General features: G+C 45.3%; 1 protein-coding gene across 1 annotated transcript in view; it reads right to left on the bottom strand.

Moving 5' to 3' along the window:
- FAAH (fatty acid amide hydrolase) overlaps window positions 1-11258 on the bottom strand; it is a 222569-nt gene extending 211311 nt beyond the window's left edge. Inside the window, exons 1-2 of the mRNA XM_087392616.1 lie at window positions 11228-11258; window positions 10970-11071 (exon numbers count right to left, since the gene is read on the bottom strand). The gene's annotated coding sequence lies outside the window, so the exon portion shown is untranslated. The remainder of the gene's footprint in view (window positions 1-10969; window positions 11072-11227) is intronic.
- Window positions 11259-17549: the final 6291 nt, after the last annotated feature.

Below are 17549 nucleotides of genomic sequence, written 5' to 3' on the forward strand. Positions count from 1 at the left end.
TTTCACACAATCTGTCAACGGAAGAGATGTCTCTCAAATGTAGACGAAAATCTCTCAATCAAAAAATTTACATCTAATCTAGGAGAGCTAGGACCTAAGCTCCGATACCATGTTGAATCACATGGACCGAGCTCTCCTATGGACCCTAATCTACTCTAATGACACTACTAATCTGAGGTGGATGAATCCTAAGAGTGATCATGATCTATAACTCCAGTGAATTAGGTTCCAAGATAGATTAGCTTGGAGTCATAAAGAGAATCTCGAGATAGTGCAAAGTGCTTGATTAATATTGCTTTAAATGAACCTCCCTTTTATAGGTGAGGGTACTTACATCCATATGCTTGCTCACATGTGGGATATCTCCTCCATGTCATGTGGCAGCTTACCCTTTACTCATACCTTTGCTCTACATGTGCACATGGCACCACAACTCTCAACACCTCCCCTTGGTGCCATGATCCTTTGGCTACTGCAAGGTGGTCAGATGTGAGTTACAAGATCAAATCCTCCCCTGGGTGCTTTCATAGCTACTCTCAGGTGATCAGGTTTGATTTACAAAATATAGGCAAGGTTGGCAAGGTTTTTTGTTCTCAATACATTCCATTGATGTCACCTTTTGGCTCATGGCTTGATGACGATGCTGTGTAGTTAACCTGCTGGTTCTTCAATCTGCAATCTTCTTCCTTGTGTCCTAGCTTCTTGCAATGGTGACACTTTGGTTTGTTCTTCAGTCTGCAATCACTTTGATAGTGACCCATCCTTCCGCTTTGGTAGCACTTCGTTGATGTTTTACTGAATAGTGCTTGTTCTTCATTATAGTTGTTGTGTGTTGATGTAGATGTCGATGTTGATGTCGATGCCTTTAACTCTCTTTCTTTTTCAAGAAGAGAGGATACACATTCCTCAAACTTTGGATCTGGCAAATTCTTCAAAGTGGTTGTCAGTGCACTATACTCTGCAGGCATGCTTTTAAGGCGAATTGCAAGTGCATCTTTCTCCCCTACTTTTGCATTTGTGCCTTCTAGTTGGGTCATCATGCTTTTGATTTTGTTGACAAATTGTGCCATGGATTCATTGAAGCCCCCATGTGCATACCATAGAATTCAATCTTAAGATGGATTTCTTGGTTTTTGGCTTTTGCACCAAACACTGTGTTCAACTCATCCCATGCATCCTTGGCATGATCCTTGGAGTCTATATGATGAATTATGTTTGGACCCAAGTGCAATCCAATGAGCAATAGTGCTGCTTCGTCTTTTTCCTTCCACGCATCATTTTGTGTTGTGGGTATGTCTTCTTTTACAGTCTTCCAAAGCTTATGATGCATCAGGAGATACCTCATTTGTGTAGACCACGTGTGAAATCCTTCCCCAGTGAACTTCTCAGCAGGTGGGGTGCGTATTGCCATTGCAAAGGTCTTACCAATAGAAGATACTTTCAAATCTGGCAGTGTCTAATTGCATACAGAAAATTTGAGTTGACACACGTCTAGAGCTCGACAAACCGGTTATTTTGAAGCGTGTGCAAATTCTTTCTGGATTAGGAGTTATGGCTTGTCGAAATTTTCTTGAAGAAGAGGGCCTTTGATGATTTGGCAGAGGCTGTTCATATGCTGAATTCAAACTATGCCTGTGAGGAGGCAACTGTGCCTAGCACGACGCTGTGACATGTGGTAGTTAACTAATCTTGCACCTAAACTTAACCATGGTTTAGTGTGGTGAGTTAACTTAACCATTGATCAAGGTAAGGCTAAACTTAATCATAGTTAAAGCTTATCCTACCACGTGTCTCTGCCAACAACTGCCACATGTCCTAAGGTAGACCTTAGACAAGAATGAATGGAAAACTTTGAGATCTGCAGCAACCACGTCGACGCGATGAAGGCGACACGGACGATGATCTCCACAGCTATAGGATCGCGTGTCAGACGGGAGGCTTGCGAAGAAGAGGCTAGGCAATCGGAAGCAGTAGATGGTCTGTCATGTGCACGGATTGGTATCTGACGTGTACTAGGTACACAGAACTAGCTCAGGTTAGCCTGGGGAGGCTTAGAGCTAGGCAGGCTTGATTCTCGGGTTGAGTGGCAAGGGTACGAACTATTTATAGGTCTTCACTATTTTTGGCGCCGGGGCCCGAGTCTGTAAAAGAGGCCCAGGGGGTTCAGTTCTCAGTGTGCAGTTGGGAGCAAGTCTCGTTCCCAGGTGCCAGGTCTGATCTTGGATTGAGTCGCGGATGCGCGCCTGCATCTTAACGTAGCCCAAGGCCCAGTGGCAGATCCAGGGCTTCACAGCGCCACCTGGTGGTATGGGACACCAGGCTGGTTTGGATCTGATTGGGAGTTCGTGCCAGTAGCTCAGCTCGTGGCTCGGAGGGGACATCTCCTGATTCGGGATCACATCCCGTAGATGTCATGGTTGGGTGGTGAGCAGCCTGCTCAGTTCTGATGTTGTGTGAGGTTGTTTTGCAGATCAGGGGTTTCAGGAGTGTTGGGACGTGTCAGTTGGTATCAGAGCCAGCTCCTGAGGTAGGAACTTCTGATGCGGGAATTTTTGACGGATTTTTCCTCCAGGTATGCCCTAAATTTCGAAATCTGTTGCTGCGTTTTCTGCTGGGTACCTGGGTTAGCAAGGGTGGACAGATGTGAGGGAAAAGGAAGAAGAAAGGAGGGAGAGATTTCGAGATCCCTGAAAGAGCCTGTGAGCGAAGGCTGTAGGAAGTGGAGAGAGAACAGAAAGGTAGGCGAGAGAGGCGAAAAGGCTGCAAGGGAGGCGTAGAGGTGACGCCCAGGGCAGTACGGTAACAGGCGGGTGCAAGGAGAGGCTCAAAGGGCAGCGAACAGGCTGTGTACAGCCTGCGTAGAGGGTGCTTTTTTCGAAAAAGCACCCCCTCCAAAGCTAGGGGAGCTTGGCCTTTTTTGGAAGTAGGGCTTCCAAATAAGGCTGCCCTGCTCCCTATATAGATGGGGCAGGGTACCAGCCTACCCACAGCCTTGCCTAGAGCCTTGAAGCAGCTCCTCGAATCGCGAGCCTGCCTGCGCCAGCCTGCTTCGGCCTGTCCGTACCTGCGCCAGCCTGCGTCAGCCACTGTACGCAGCCTACGTCAGCCATCGCCATCCGTACGGCTCTGCATCAGCACCGTACGGATCAGCAACTGCACCGTACAATTTGCGCCAGCCTGCGTGGCGCCTGCGTCAGCAGCCGTACACTGCTTGCGTCAGCTATCGCCATCCGTACGGTACCTGCAGCAGCGAACCCTGCCTGCGTCAGCACCTCCTGCTTCGAGCCGGTACCCGCAGACTGTACGGACGCCGTACAGTCCATGTCAGCACCTGTACGGCCTCCGTCAGAACCTGTACGGCCTGCGTCAGCAGACCGTACAGCCACGTCAGCAGCACGCTTGCTGCAGGATTTCGCACGTGCATCCGGTAGCAGGTTCAACGAGGTCTCGGGATTCGTGGGCTTCCGGTTCGCCAGTTTCCAGCATCTCTTTCCGTCGGCATCTCTTGGGACGGTTTTCCTCTGCTCCATTCTCCTTTGCGCTTCGTTTCAGTCAGTTATTTCTCTCAGTTCCTATTCAAATCAGATTTCAGTCATGTCTGATGCTGCAAATCCCGAGTTCACCATGGGAGAGCAGGATTTGGATTACACTCCTGTGGGAGAGGAGGATCAGGGTCTCTATGATGACCTGATAACAAAAAAGGCCTTCAGTGAATTTACAACTGCTCTAAATGGAAAATTTGAGCAGGTCAATGCAAATCAAACGGGGTTGACACAGCAACTCCAGGGGATTCAAGCAACTCTCACCCTTCTGGCTAGCACTGTGCAGACACTCACGCATGTGGATGCTATGGCTTCAGTGCTAGGCCCGAATATAACTCCAGACCCTTTTCCAGGAGATCAAAAGTCTAGAACGAAGGAAGTAGTTGACACTTGGTTACACAAGTGGCAGGTACACTTCAGTTCCACCCATACCCAGATGAGAAGAAGATCCAGCTTGCAGCGGGGTTCATGTCAGGTAAAGCATTACTATGGTGGAAGGAACTCCAGCCTAAGCCCGATACATGTGAAGGGGTCTTCAGGAAGGAGTTCCTGAAGAAGGAGGATGATTACGATATCGTTGGCAAACTCAAAGCCCTCGATATGTCAAAATTAAACTTGACCTTTGAAGTTTATCTTCAAAGATTTCGGGATCTGCAAACCAGGGCCACTAAGATGGATCCAGTGACCTTGTTAGGTTTCTTCGTGGATGGTTTGCCGGACTCCTACAAGTTGCAGATAAAGAACAACAATTGCACAACGTTGCAGGAGGCCATGACTTATGCGCGCATATACGATGATACCATGGCCGGTACCAAAGCAACCACAGTGACCGACACGAGTGGAAAGAACAAACGCAAGTTCTTTCAGCATACGACTGGTATTGGGGAGACGAAGTCTACGGACAACGCCTCCAAGAAAAACTTGACTCCAGCCAAGAATGGTAAAGCCCGTTTCCTTCGCACTCTGAGGCTCAAGAAAGAAGGACGATGCTTCTATTGCGAGGAGCGGGGCCACACAAAGAATGAGTGTCCTAAGCGCAAGAACCAAAAGTTGGTGCTAGGACCGAAGCTCCAGGCGGGTCCACGTACCGCAGCCAAGGGAGCGAACCAAGTCGCGATGACAGGTATTTCAGTAAATGTCATTACCTGCCCACTCTCTTGTAATTGTACTTTCAATACTTCGTTGTTTGGTTCCCATGATCTTTTCCGAGTTTATGGAGAAGTTATGGACCAACAGGTTCACATTCTCTTTGATCCGGGCAGCTCTCACAATTTTGTTAATTACAAATTTGTGCAGAAGATGGGGCTGTCCACAGTACCTAGCGACCACACCTATGAGGTGGCTGGGAAGCAGTTTTGGGATCGCAAGGTTGAAGCGCTTCCTATCCGGATTCAGGCCTACACGGGAGCTCTTACATGTTATGTTATGCATCTGGAGCATGTAGACTTGTTGATCGGGATAGAGTGGTTTAAAACCCACAATATTCAGATCGGATGGACGGAGCATACGCTTTCTTTTGTAGATAAGGACACCCAATTTTGTATTCAGTGTGATAAAATTCCCTCTTCTCAGGGGCCTATTGTATCTGCGATGCAACTTCGGAATATATTAAACAATTCTCATTATGATGTCTATCACTGTGTTTTGATTCCACTTTCTTCATTTGTTGATTCTGTAATTAACAAGAATGAATTAAGTGTGTTTGAACACCGTGAATTGAGAATTTTGTTAGATAGTTTTAAGGATGTATTCCCAGCTCAACTGCCGGAAGGTTTACCCCCAGAACGGGCAGTAGATCATCGCATAGACTTAGTCCCAGGGGCTCAACCTATCAGTGTACCACCTTATAGGATGAGCCAGGTAGAGGAGGATGAGTTAGCTAGCCAGCTGCAGGATTACCTGCATATGGGCTATATCCGCCCAAGTAAATCACCTTGGGGTGCACCTGTCCTCTTAAGAAAGAAGAAAGATTCTTCCTGGAGAATGTGTATAGATTATAAACGATTAAATAAAGTCACAATTAAGAACCGCTATCCTTTACCTCGTTCCGATGATTTGATAGACCGTTTGGCTGGAGCGAAGTATTTCACTAAGATTGATTTGCGTACGGGTTATCATCAAATCCGTATCTATGCTAAACACATAGATAGGACCGCATTCCGGACTAGGTATGGTCATTACGAGTTCCTCGTATTACCTTTTGGTTTGACCAATGCTCCTGCTACTTTTCAGCAGATGATGAACGATTTGTTCAGGGATTTTCTGGGCAAATTTGTTGGAGTGTTCTTAGATGACATCTTGGTATATAGTAAAACGCTTGAGGATTACATAGGACACCTCCGGGTTGTCTTAGTTGTTCTAAGACAGCATAAGCTTTATGCCAAGATGAGTAAATGTGACTTCTTTATGAAGGAGATCATTTACTTAGGACACAAGATTTCTTCTGAAGGTATTAGCATTGATCTGGATCGTATCCAGAAGGTTTTAGAATGGCCTATCCCTCAGACTGTGAAACAACTTCGTTCTTTCCTAGGATTTACGGTATTTCTTCGGAAATCTGTGCGTGATTATTCACATATCACGGCACCCTTGACAAACATATTGAAAGGTCGTGGACGCAGGTCTACCCAGCCGATCTCTTGGAATGATGCAATGAACAAGGCTTTTGAAACCTTGAAGTTTTCTATCAAGGAAGCACCTGTTCTTGCATTACCCGATCCTACCCGGCCTTATGTTTTAGAGGCCGATGCGAGTGATTATGCGATTGGGGCAGCTCTATTCCAAGAGGGCAAACCTGTAGCTTTCGAGAGTAAGAAGCTAGACGACACTCAATATCGTTGGCCCACACTTGAGAAGGAACTTTATGCTGTAGTGTACGCTCTTAAGGTTTGGAGACACTACTTGTATGGTTCAAAGTTCCTTGTATTGACTGATCATCGGTCAATTAAGTATGTGTGTGATGGATCAGAATTGAGGGGAAGGAAAGCTAGATGGGCAGAATTAATGCAAGATTTTGATTTTGAAATACGTTATCGTAAGGGTTCCCTGAATAGTGTGGCGGATGCCTTAAGTCAACTTAAGTTTGTAAATGCTTTGTCATTTACAGAAATATCCTCAGACCTATTTCAATCCTTGAGAGGGCTATACGCAACTGATAGTCATTTTAGTTGTTATTGGCAGAGAGTCCAGGATGGGAGCTCAATGGTTGACCAGGACTCAGGGATTGTGCCACCTATGGTACAGGCGGCGGGAGGTCAGTGGATGATTAGGAACGGCTTGCTGTTCCGGAATGAAAAGATTTGTGTGCCTGATGTTCTGGACCTTAAATCCAAGATTCTCTGGGAGTGTTCTTCTTCTGATAGTTTTTCGAGAGAGAGAGGTGTGAGCAAGGCAGGCTCAGTTCTTGAAATAGAGAGAAGGATCCTCAAGGCTCTTTGACCTTGACAACCACAAAAGCACCTTCATGCTTCCAACGTCCAACTCAAAGCTCACGGGCAGCCCATATCTCTTGGACCGACGATAGCTCCAAGCGCCTTCACGACGGACTGTGAAAGGTAGACCTCTCCAAATCGTTTGGCCTTCAGCTAGCTCCATCCATCTGGCTCTGGAGCTTCTCCAACAATGACCTTGGCTGCAACATGCTCCATACAAAGTCTCTCCTTCACCAAACGGCTGCTCCAGTCCATCGCGATGCCTGTCCCTGCTCCCGAGTCGCAAGAAACATGCCTATCAAATGCATTCTGTAGCCTCGGCTGCAATAGCATATCCACCAAAGCCAGCAGCAGCGACTTCAGCTCCAACGCCTTAATGGCCGCCTGCATCTCCTTCACCGCCTGCAACTTCATTGCGCCAAAGCTCACGTAGTTGACCCACAGGCATTCCATTTGCAGCCAGCTAGCCCAGATGATGCGCCATCTCCAGCGACTTTTGCCAGCATCTCCAGCAACTCTTGCAAGTCGCCCGTGGCCTCACTTGACTCCAGTCTCCACACGTAGAAGCAGCTCCGTCCGTCCACAGCTCCAAGTGCTTTCGACCATGACACGTCCCAGCACTCATGAAACCCCTGATCTGCAAAACAACCTCACACAACATTAGAATTGAGCAGGCTGCTCACCACCCAATCATGACATCTACGGGATGTGATCCCGAATCAGGAGATGTCGACTCCGAGCCACGAGCTGAGCTACTGGCACGAACTCCCAATCAGATCCAAACCAGCCTGGTGTCCCATACCACCAGGTGGCGCTGTGAAGCCCTGGATCTGCCACTGGGCCTTGGGCTACGCTAAGATGCAGGCGCGCGTCCACGACTCAATCCAGGATCAGACCTGGCACCTAGGAACGAGACTTGCTCCCAACTGCACACTGAGAACTGAACCCCCTGGGCCTCTTTTATAGACTCGGGCCCCGGCGCCAAAAATAGCGAAGACCTATAAATAGTTCGTACCCTTGCCACTCAACCCGAGAATCAAGCCTGCCTAGCTCTAAGCCTCCCCAGGCTAACCTGAGCTAGTTCTGTGTACCTAGTACACGTCAGATACCAATCCGTGCACATGACATACTCCCCCTCCTCTAAGAACTCACTCCTGAGTTCGGTAAAAAACCCGGAAATGTTCTTTGGAGGTTTTGTAATGTCTCCCATGTTGCATCCTCCTCAACACGATCCTTTCACTTAATCTTGTATTCCGTGATAGTACGATTACGAATCTGTCTTTCACGAAATTCAAGAATACACTCAAGTTCGTGAGGAATAAAAGTCAAATCTGTAACTTCTATAATCTCATGAGGAGAAACAAGTTGATCATCGGCACCCAATACTTCTTTCAGTCTACTGACATGAAAGACTGGATGTACTTTAACATCAGGAGGCAATTCTAGTCGATATGCAACTGGTCCAATTCTTTTAATGACCTTGAAAGGACCACAGTATCTGGGGGATAATTTCGGAACCAAACCAGTACTTAGGCTCTTGGATTCCTTAGGAATTCGCAAATATACCATCGTTTCTTCAGAGAACTCTCTAGGTGAACGATGTCTATTAGCATAAAATCTGTCCCGATCTTGGGCACTTCTAATAGACTCCTTGGCAAACTGCAACATTTCCTGCATATCTAGCAAGAAATTCTTAGCAGCATCATTTTGAATTCCTTTTAATCCAACCATAACTGGTGACTTAGGTTGAAACCCGTACATAAGCATAAAAGGACTGTAACCCGTACTAGAATGCTTTGCACTGTTGTAAGCAAATTCAATGATAGGTAGATAATCTTCCCATGAAGACTGTCTCTTAGATACATATGCCCGAAGCATGTCTTCAACCAACTGGTTGACCTTCTCTGTACTGCCGTCGGATTGTGCATGATCCGAGGAACTCATACTTAGAGTAGTTTCCAACTTCTCAAATACAAGTGTCCAAAAGTTACTTGTAAACTTTGAGTCCCTGTCACTGACTATGTCAGATGGCAAACCATACAGCTTAAACAAGTGGTCCACAAATTCGTGAGCCAACTGAACAGCTGAAATAGTTGTTCTAGTAGGTAAGAATCTAGCCATTTTTGTCAAACGGTCAACTATGACCCAAATGGAGTCATGACCCTTGCGCGTTCGAGGCAAACCAGTAATAAAATCCATGGAAATACTTTCCCATTTATTACCTGGAATCTGTAATGGCTGTAATAAACCCGTGCTTCTAAGGCGTTCTGCCTTAGTAACCTGACAAACTCGGCAACCTACTACATAGTTCTCAATAAATGCACGCATCTTAGGCCAATAAAAGGTATGCTTCTCAAGAGACAGAGTCCTATGTATACCCGGATGTCCCGCACTAGGAGCATCATGACATAGGTCTCTCTTTCACACAATCTGTCAACGGAAGAGATGTCTCTTAAATGTAGACGAAAATCTCTCAATCAAAAAATCTACATCTAATCTAGGAGAGCTAGGACCTAAGCTCTGATACCATGTTGAATCACATGGACCGAGCTCTCCTATGGACCCTAATCTACTCTAATGACAATACTAATCTAAGGTGGATGAATCCTAAGAGTGATCATGATCTATAACTCAAGTCAATTAGGTTCCAAGATGGATTAGCTTCGACTCATAAAGAGAATCTTGAGATAGTGCAAAGTGCTTGATTGCCCTTTTATAGGTGAGGGTACTTACATCCATATGTTTACTCACATGTGGGATATCTCCTCCATGCCATGTGGCAGCTTGCCCTTTACTCATACCTTTGGTCTACATGTGCTCATGGCACCACAACTCTCAACAGGGAAGAAACCAAACATATTGTTGCAAGTTCCAACTTCTTAGGTGTCAATTGAACCCTAGGCAGACAAGAGACAACCCGGCAAACTGAAACATCTTAGTAGCCGGAGGAAAGGAAAGCAAAAGCGATTCCCACAGTAGCGGCGAGTGAAATGGGAGTAGCCTAAACCGTGAAAATGGGGTTGTGGGAGAGCGATGAAAGTCCCGTGTTGCTAGGCGAAGCGGTTGAGTACCGCACCCCACATGGTGAGAGTCCAGTAGCCAGAAGTACCACTGGCTTACGCTCCAACCCGAGTAGCATGGGGCACGTGAAATCCCGTGTGAATCAGCAAGGACCACCTTGCAAGGCTAAATACTCCTAGGTGACCGATAGCAAAGCAGTACCGTGAGGGAAAGGTGAAAAGAACCCCCATCGGGGAGTGAAATAGAACATGAAACCGTGATTGAATCATCTGCCACTTTCCTCGGTAGCTCAGCGGTAGAGCGGTCGGCTGTTAACCGATTGGTCGTAGGTTCAAATCCCACCCGGGGAGATTCATCCATTTCCAGTGTGCAATTAGTTCTAGATTCACCACCTACCTCGCCTAGATTAGCGGGAATTGGGAGATGGATACTTATAGAGGTATAAGGAATATCTTGGAAAGGAGAAGAAAAAAACTCTTAGGAGACAAGAGAAACGAAGGCAGTTAGCAGTAGAATAATACCAATCATCAATCCGAATGAATAAGAAGATACTCTCCCACTACAGGTTTCAGCTCCGAACAAGTAAGAAGCCCAAGCTTGGGAGATGGAGGCTGAAGCGCAAAATTCAAGCCACATTGCAGCTTGCAAGCACCCTCACAATGACTTGTGCCTTCAAATCACACTGACCTTTCCGTAAATTTGGCATTTATCATGAGAGCGATTTATGTGTTAATAGAGGGAGTGCTTGATTGGAAGCCCAAAATTTTGAGATAGCGAAGATATCGAATCAGCCGGCACCGCCACTAGAATATCGCGAACGCTTCTCCATTAGCACTTTACAGACTAGTCGGCAAGAGAGAACAATTTCAAAATACATAATCGGCCATGATATATTCGTTATGCATTCACTGCCCACGTTTAAAGTTTAGATTACCGGTCGCGCGGTCAAACAAACGACTAAGGTAGTCACATTACCTCTGAGAGCAATGAAAAGACGCAAACAAATTGCCCCAAGTGAAGCTGCTTTCGGGGGTAGTCTTGACAAAACTACATGCAAGGCTGCAGGAAGCTGCCGATCTGTAGAAGCATTAATCCAGGACACAAGTGAGTTTCAAGCGGAGCGTATCCTGCTTGCTTCTGAATTTCTCGATGAGCAAAGCATGTGAATGCTCGATAAGCAAAAGCTTTGTCCAAGATGAACTAGCTAAGATTGCCACCGAGCTGAGGATTCACCAGATTGCAAGGTGTAAAAGGACGCCAATTGTATGTCATGGGATGCAAAGCAGCTGGAATGGAGTTAGATACAAAGATGAGGGCATTGTAGGTGGCGAAAGGAGGCAGGGGGAGGAGGAATCGAGGAAGCAGAAACCGCCGAGGAGAAGCTATGGAAGGTGTACTGTGATACCATCGCCAGACTGCTATTACAATCCCATTGCCAGCCTGCTTTTACATCCTCATCGATTTGCTCCGCCTACCACCCTCTTCCCCAGAATTCCCTCTTTCTTTCACAAACTCAACGCACCCATCATGGCCATCATTGCCCCTTGAACCGTCCCAAAGTCAAACGCACACCCTCCCATGGGCCTTTCCTCTATATGTGGGCTCAGCCCCATGCCCTTGGCGTGGCCACCTGGCCTCCTTGTGAGTGTGCGGATGGCCTGACCACCATCGCCATTCAAAGGCTGCAATCTCTCATGGATCACAAGAGATGCAGATGAGCGAGACAGGCTCTGACAGCCGCTTTAAAGATCGTTCCCGCCTTTCGCCAGCCCGGTGGAAATGCTTACACTAAGGTTTTGGAGTCGCACTGGTGGGCAGACGTTCCCCACGATTCAACCCGCAACATAAATGCTCACTGAGCTGACAAGCTCCCCGTGATTCTGACAGCGCAAGAAGGAATATGAGTTTAGGATTGGCCAAAGCGAAGGTAGCCCTGAAATGCTCATGGAGAATGAGGAAAAACCCGTCTCCAACAGGGCGCTGCAGTGCTAGGTTTTGGGCATTCCCTCCAACGTGTGAATGTCCTCTTAGCTTGGCAACCGAGACATCTAGCAACCATTGGCCAAATGAATCCAACAAATACCCAAATGCTCTAGCAGCCTAAGGAAAGCTTGCGTGAACCGAATGGATGCTCGCACCTCCTCTTCCCCAAACTCGCTTTCTTCTTTCATTAAAATCAACGTACCCATCAGTGCCCCCTACTCAAAGTCAAATGTTCACAGAAAACCTGTAAACTATACAACGAACCACCAGTGCCCATCCTTTTATGCTTAAAGGATTTAGGATCTTCTCTTTTTGAGTCAAAGTCACCAATTGTCCATTAGCTCTTGTATTAGTACTAATTTTTAGTATTTATATTCATAACGATGGATGAAGGCTACAAAGAGGGTTTAGTTTAGGACTCAATTGTGTTCTCACCCCTCGTTGCATTGATTGTGGACAGAGTTTTCTCCTCTCGGCATTGGTTGCCTTTTTTTGCTTCTACATTTGCTCTTGTATGTAGGGATTAGGGCTAAAGAGACGGTTCAATTTAGGATTGGATCATGTTCAAACTCTTGTCTTCATAGGGGGCTAGATTTATCTTCTCCTAGCATGGGGGGATGTTTACAGTTCTCCGTTTACTTTTGCAAAGGCATATTGCTGTCCTAGGGTTTCTCCTCTAAGAAATGGAGGTTGTTGCTTCTCATATGCTCTTGCATTTGCATTGCCTCATTGCTATTGTTTCACATGCAAGCTTTTCCTTTGTCACCTAGAGGTCATATATTCATCTTTAGTAGTGCTCCCTCCATATTCTTCTTTAATAATGAAATTTGTGGTCTTCTTCTCATATTTACTAGTGCAATTTACTCCTCATCCTTATGCATGGTGATTTCATCATTCTAGGCAAATACATGGTGGTGGAGGTGGGGACCCCCTTTGGGAATGTTTTGTCTTTGTTTGATGTTATGAAGATTCAGATTGTGATTGTGCCATGAGTGATAGAGGTTTGCATTGTCTTAGTTACTTTCATGTAGGAGTGTTTTTTGTTCTTGTCTCCATTATTTTGTTGTAAATGTTGTAGATCTTGTAGATGTCGATGTTGAATTGATTGAGGCTAAAGGTTGGGATGCCTTTGCATGCATAGAAAGTACCATCATTGTTTCTTTCAATTTGTTTTTGGAGTAATTGGGTTGTGGGTTTTCTATTTGCTTAGAGAGGTAGTGTTATTAAGTAGCGAAATAAGTTTTCATATTAAGTTCATTTTTGTTTGCTTAGTTTGCAGTCCATGCATTGCACATCATTTGATGATGACACCTTCAATTGAACCTTTGACCGTTTGTCTTCAAAAACTTGCAATTGACTTACGTTTCTATGTCGTATGACAATGGTGGTGATCTACTAAAGGCATTGGCATTGGTGTTCTAAATGATGGTCACAAAGTTGTGAAGGGGGTGGAGGGAAGCTTTCAAAAGCAAAAGGCAAAAGGTGGGAATGGGTGGTATTGATACGGTAAATGGTTTGGCTAAGGGGAGTGCCAACAGAATAGCAATGTAGGCATGGGTATTAAGGTGAGGAGAGCTAGTCGATGGGTGTGAGGAAATGGATGTATCAACAAATATAGTGTTGATTCAAAACTATGAACCATTTTGATGAAGTAGTGAAATGATAATCGACAGAAAAGCAAAGCCCTTCCCACCACCTACACTCTTGCATTTTATAGCATGTTTGGGCTCCACAAGTAGAGGATCTAGGCTTTGATACCACTTGTCACGAAAAGATAGAATAGCCAATAATATTTAAATGTTGCAATGGCCCTCCAATGGGGGAGGAGTATACAGATTTAAAGGGTGTGCCACCAACTCTCATTAACAGTGAATTCCTTTGCTATCAAATGTGAAACCAAAGATATTGAATGAATTCCAAGTATGCAAAGTTGGTTTAGGTTGCGATTAATCAATAGTTAAGGTATGTAATTGTTGTGACAATGAAGAATGGGAATCTAAGAGTTTATGTGGACTATAGGAAGATGAGCAAACAAACAATCAAAGATCCATTCTCATTGCTCTCCATTGACAACATCCTCAACAAATTGCAAGGCATGAGGTGGATTCATTCATCGATGATATAGTGGGGGCAACCAGATCAGCAAATGGGGTGCATACTCAAGCAAAGTCATGCCATTTGGTCGAAGAATGCACCAGTCACATTCCAACGCTTCATGGTAGAAACCTTCCAAGAATATATTGACAAATTCCTATGAATTCCTAGCGATCTTTGACATTTCAATCTATAGCAAGAAGCTAATGTACATGGAATGCCTATTGAAGGTATCTAGAAATGTTGGGAGACCCAAATCTCCCTTAACCCATACAAGTGTGTGTTTTGTGTGTTCTTAGGTTCTTTTTGGGACACACAATTTTAGGCTGAGACACCATGACTAAAAGGTCAAAGTTTGATGTCATTTGAACGAGGGAGCCTACCAATATTAAGAAATTTTATTCATCCATTGGATTCTTGAGATTCTATTAGTGTTTCATCAATAAATTCATTTATTATTGTTTCATCTATATTAGTGTTTCATCAATAAATTCGGAATATCCAAACCCTTGCATCAGTTTGCAAACGTAGGACACAAAGTTTGAGTGGAATGCTAATAGAGTTGAATCATTCCAAATGCTATAAGAGATGGTTGAGAAGGATCCAATACTCTAGCACCTAGACTAGAATAAGATCTTTCATGCACATATTGATGCATCAGGAATGGCAATTGGGTTCATTATGGATCAACAAGATGGGAACATGGATTTTCCTATCTCCTATGCAAGCATACGTTCACAATAACAAATACAAATTCCTCCAGCACCAAAAGGGAGGCCTTGGGAATAGTGTATAGTGTGCAAAATTATTGCCACTTTTTATTGGACACCTCATTTGTATTACTTGTGAATTACTAGGCCTTGCTCTATCTAACCAAAAAAACAATAATGAAAACAAGGTTGATTAGATCAATGTTGTTGTAGGTATTCAATTTTAAGATCATTCACAAAGCTAGTTTGTCTCATTGTGGCACCAACTATTTGTCTGACACTATTGTCTCTATTTTACCCAAGTGCAGGCTCCGAGGGTGTTGGTCACCTACAGTCATGTCATTGCTCGTTGTAGCATAGGTGTTCACAAGTATAGCATAGGTCCTCGGGTCGTGTTCCAATGAGAGGTGTAGGCTGAAGCGTGGAAAGCAGATCTCATGCGTGCGTGAATGAGAAAGAGAGCTTGATCGTAATGATTGATGGAGGCTCTTGCCTCCACAAGAGTTCAAGGGTTTAGAAGGGGATTTCAGGGTTCGAAAGGGGGACATGGTTGAGAGAGCTAACTAGGAGTTCCAAGGTTCAGAGGGGGTTGCAGGGTTTAGGAGTCGTCCAAGGTTGTGGAGTGGAGAGCTAGTCTCCTTCGCGGATTCGAGGGGTAAGGGTTGAGGAGGAGGGACAAGGAAGGAGGAGGAAGAGAGAGGTGAGTGGAGGAGGAGGGAGGGAGGAGGAGGGAGGAGAAAGAGATGGGAGGAGGAGGATGAGGAGGGAGAAGGAGGAGATGGAGGAGAAGGAGGAGGAGGAGGAGGAGGAGGAGGAGGGAGGAAGGAGGAGGAGGAAGGAGTACAAGGGTAGAGAGTGCAAGGGTAGGGCATGCTAGAACACATTAGTGTAAGAGAGCATGGACACAATGGAGATCAATCACATGAACACAATAGTGAGCTTGAACACTAAACCCCAAAGAGTGGGAGCTTCATTCCATTGACAGATATTTATACATGTTGGTCTCTACACCATCCGTAGGTACCTTCGTGGTGGGACCTCTTTTGTAGGAGACCTTTTGGACAGGAGTCCCTCCACTTTTGGAGGGGACCTTTTGGGTCTCTACACAAAGTGGGGGGACCTTATGGGTTTCTACACAAAGTGGGGGGACCTCTGAAAGAGTAGGCTTTTAGTCTTTCTCTCTCTATATTTAGTATTTCTCTCTCTAGATCCTGATTTTGAAAGTATGATTGGATCTTTTCTAGAAAGGATTTTGGTTATCCTCATCCTTTAAGATTTATCATACCATCTTTTAGGCTCAGGATATTACAAGTGGAGCTTTGCCGCTACTCTACACACACAATGCTCTCATAGTTGTTGTCTTAGACTACACTTCTAGCCCTTGTTGCCACAGGGTTAACAACTTGTGGGGGTTAAAGGTCACTGTGCCTTTACCCCGGTTATGTACAATACTCAAACACATATATAAATGAATGAAAAAGAAGATTAGGGTGGTTTTGCACCCACCAAAACTTGTGTGGCTCTTGAGAGTGCTCTCAACGGAAGCAAGAACGGAAGAGGGAGAGAGAGCGAGAGAGAGAGACAGAGAGCCACACAAGTTTTGGTGGGTGCAGAACCACCCTAATCTTCTTTTTCATTCATTTATATATGTGTTTGAGTATTGTACATAACTGGGGTTAAGGCACAGTGACCTTTAACCCCACAACCTCCCACTTAAAGGACAATGTGCCTTTAAGGGAGAACAACCAGTGAGCATACTATCCAATGCCCATCAATACACGACAATACTCAAACCACTGACTAGGTAGACTCTTCGTCAGCATATCTGCAGGGTTATCATCTGTATGAACCTTGACAAGCTCTATGCGCTTGTCCTCAAGTACCTCCCTGATGAAATGGTACCTGACCTCAATGTGTTTGGTCTTTGCATGAAAGACCGGATTCCGTGCTAGCTGAATAGCACTCATGGAATCACTATGCAATGTCGGTACACCTGTATGAATCCCCAAATCTCCCACTAGCCGATCAAGCCATATAGCCTCCTTGCAACCCTCTGTGGCTGCAACATACTCAGCCTCTGTGGTAGACAAAGCAACGCACTTCTGTGCACGAGACATCCACGACACTGCACCACCTGCAAAGGTGAACACATAACCAGAAGTGGATCTCCTACTATCCACATGCCCTGCATAGTCTGAATCTGTGTACCCAAGTACACGCATGTCTCCTTTACCAAAGCAAATGCACATCTCCTTGGTACCCTTCATGTACCTCATGATGCACTTAACTGCCTCCCAATGCCTCTTTCCTGGATTAGCCATATACCGGCTAACAACTCCCACTGCAAATGCAATGTCTGGTCTAGTAGCTATCATAGCATACTTAAGACTCCCAACTGCTGATGCATAAGGAACCTTGGCCATCATGGCCCTCTCCTCATCTAATTTGGGACTATCTGTATGACTCAGTTTCACATATGGAGGCAATGGAGTACTCACTGCCTTCCCCCCCTCCATATTGAAACGCTGTAATACTTTTGTAACATACTCTTTTTGTGAAAGCCAAAGGAGTTTCCTACTCCGATCACGCGTGATGCGCATACTAGGAATATGACCTGCAAGTCCCAAATCCTTCATATCAAAGGCCTCATGCAACTTGGCCTTTAATGCATCTAGCTCATAAGTATTCTTGCTAGCCAATAGCATATCATCCACATATAGTGCCAGGATTATCAGGCTACTATCCTTAGCCCTTTTAGTGTAGAGGCA

This window comes from Dipteris shenzhenensis, chromosome 21, assembly GCF_047967505.1.
Source record: "Dipteris shenzhenensis isolate YYH24624 ecotype China chromosome 21, Dip_SZ_1.0, whole genome shotgun sequence".
NCBI classification, from domain to species: domain Eukaryota; kingdom Viridiplantae; phylum Streptophyta; class Polypodiopsida; order Gleicheniales; family Dipteridaceae; genus Dipteris; species Dipteris shenzhenensis.